Raw genomic sequence first — 2,719 nt, forward strand, 5'->3', positions numbered from 1 at the left:
ACACTGTGGCATGGGCGAGAAAGGTGCCAGATGAATTTGAACTATCTCGTAGTACTAGAGTAAGGGGGACTGAAGAGGGGCTCTTGGGTCATGTCAAAGGGACTTAGAGGTCTGGGATGATGGTGTATACAGGTACTCTTGGAAAAAGAGAGGCTAAGAAGCTCAAGGCTAGCCTGGTGTACACTGCACAGTATTTCAAAAGTGTGTGTGTGTGTGTGTGTGTGTGTGTGTGTGTGTGTGTGTGTCTGTGTCTGTGTATGTGTGTGTGTGTGTGTTTATACAATAGGGTAAAAAACATTAAGCAATTAATTTTAAGCTATGAGATAAAATGAATAGTCATGAGTCCGGAATGTGGCTCAGCTGGTGGAGTGTCTAGCATGCAGGAAGCCCTAGGTTCCAACCCCACCTCTGCAGAAACCAGCTACATTAGCACATACTTGTAATTATAATACTCAGAAGGTTAGAGGCCGGAGGATCAGGTGTTCAAGATCATTCTTGGCCATAGGCAATTCAAGGTCAGCCTGAGCTACACGAGAGATCTTGTCTCCAAAAAACAATCATACCTCCATCTTGATATAAGCAAATAAACATCAAACAAACAAATAGAAAACCAAAAACAGAAAAAAACTTTTAAAAGCCTGGTATGGTGGGATATACCTTTAATCCCAGCATTCTGGAGAGGCAGATGGATCTCCAAGTTCAAGGTCAGCCTGGTCTACAAAATAAGTTCTAGGACAGCCAAGGCTATACAGAGAAATCCTGTCTCAAAATTAAATAAATAAATGAATGAATGAATAAATAAGTAAAAACTGGGGACAGTAGACTCTTGTTCAAGTTGTTTAACTAATAAATGTTATAACCTTGACAAATACAAAATCATTTGAGAAACATCTCAAGTAGCTATCATAAAAGTCATTAATGGCTATTTAAATTTTATTGGTGAAGTTTAATGAGACAGAGAATATTTGCTGAGATTCAAAATCTCCTCAAGAGTTATAGTGAAGAATTATCATCATGGGGGTGGGGAGACAACTCCACGATGAAAGTGCCACTCAGGCCATAAAACTCAGCATGCAGACAGGACAGTGCCACTTTCCAAAACGAAACCAAGGACCCAATCCGTCAGGTCCGTAGTTCTGGAAATGTCTCTAAATGTACTAACCTTGCTTTTAGGATTCTGTAGGTCTGTTTCTGCCCAACTCTTCTGAAATACGTCAGCTCAGAACACGATCTTCATGGTTACAGTCTAACCCTGAGAAAGGCTCGGGGTTCCGCTGGGACCCTGAACACCCAGTGTGTCGCTGGCCAGCTAATAAAGACTTTCTGTGACTTAAACCCCAAGTCTGAGCAGTCTTCTCTGATAATAGCCCACAACAGCATCCTTGAGTATCCACAAGATCGGACCATTGTGTAGGGGAAGGGCTCCCGGGACCTCACCATTTCCTGAGAATCTATTGACAGTTAGTGGTTGCCGGAGGAGGGGCATTCTTTTCCGCGGTGTAGGGTACATGTGCATCTGTAAATAAGACCTCATGTATGCACCTGTGTGCTCTTTACTTGGTCTTCTAAAAAGGAAGGGAAAACAAAGATGTGAAAGTAGAGGATGGGCCAGCTGGGAAGAGGAAGGGGATCAAGAGGAGCGGGAAGCAGACAAGAGAGGTAATAGTGACGAGAAGACTAAACGCTGATCAACATACAGCAGAGTGTGGTGGTGTAGACCTTGAAGTTCAGGACTCTGGAGAAAGAGGCAAAACGATCTCTATGAGTTTAAAGCCAGCCTGGCTTATAAAGCAAGTTCTAGAACAACTAGAGCTACGCAGAGAGACCCGATCTCAAAATTATTAAATACATCACATGTATATGAAAACATCTTGATGAAACTCACTGTTATGTATCATTAATGCATGTTATTTAAACTATTTCTAAAAGCTAACACATTTAGATAGTATGAGACTTAAAAAAAAATGCTTAAGTCTTAGGTTAATAAGTTAGGTTTGGTAGAGTCCAGAAACATGTACAGATATATAGTCCATCTATTTTTTTTCAAACTTGTAGCAAAGGTTACTATCAAACCCCACTCACTGGACTAGAGTGGGGTGTTAGCAAAAACCTTGCCATTTTAGCACACTATGTTCACTTGTGAGTTCATGGACCAGCATGTGACCTCGACTCCAAGCTCTAACAATGTGCAGGATCCATTTTTTAAACTAAACTATAAATTATTGATTGGCAACTAATGCTACTATAATAAGTAGATGTTTCTTAGCAAGAAACTGAAAAAAAAAACCAGCCACCCACAGTCTCCCCACTTGTGGGATTACAGGCCTCTGCCACCACACTGAGCTGACAGCGTCTACAGGAGTGTTTCTATACCAGGAGAGCTCCTTCACAGAGAACGCACTTGCTGTAGGTTAGGGGCAAATGCCCATGACTGTGAGGGGAGCTCCCTACTATCACTGCTATGCTAACTGAGGCAGCTGCTAATCTAGGCATTGTTCTAACCATCAGATTACCTAACCCAACCCATTCAACCAAAAAACAATTTGTATTCATTTTAATGACTAAGCCATCTACCTAGCCTTGGTCTTGAATTTTTTTTTATGCAGTCCAAGATAAGCTGGAACTTTCAATCTTCCAACTGCAGGTTGGAATAACACGCAGGCCTCACTCCAGCTGGCTCTCCATTGATCTGCTGGGAAGGAACCTTGTAGACTAGGAT

At 41.8% G+C, this 2,719-nt stretch overlaps 1 non-coding gene across 1 annotated transcript; it reads right to left on the reverse strand.

Annotated features, from left to right (window-relative positions):
• Positions 1-2,047: 2,047 nt before the first annotated feature.
• Positions 2,048-2,193, reverse strand: LOC116885104. Its single transcript, XR_004385969.1, has one exon. It is a non-coding gene; the product is annotated as a small nucleolar RNA SNORA62/SNORA6 family (small nucleolar RNA).
• Positions 2,194-2,719: the final 526 nt, after the last annotated feature.

This window comes from Rattus rattus, chromosome 15 (genome assembly GCF_011064425.1).
Source record: "Rattus rattus isolate New Zealand chromosome 15, Rrattus_CSIRO_v1, whole genome shotgun sequence".
NCBI classification, from domain to species: Eukaryota; Metazoa; Chordata; class Mammalia; order Rodentia; family Muridae; genus Rattus; species Rattus rattus.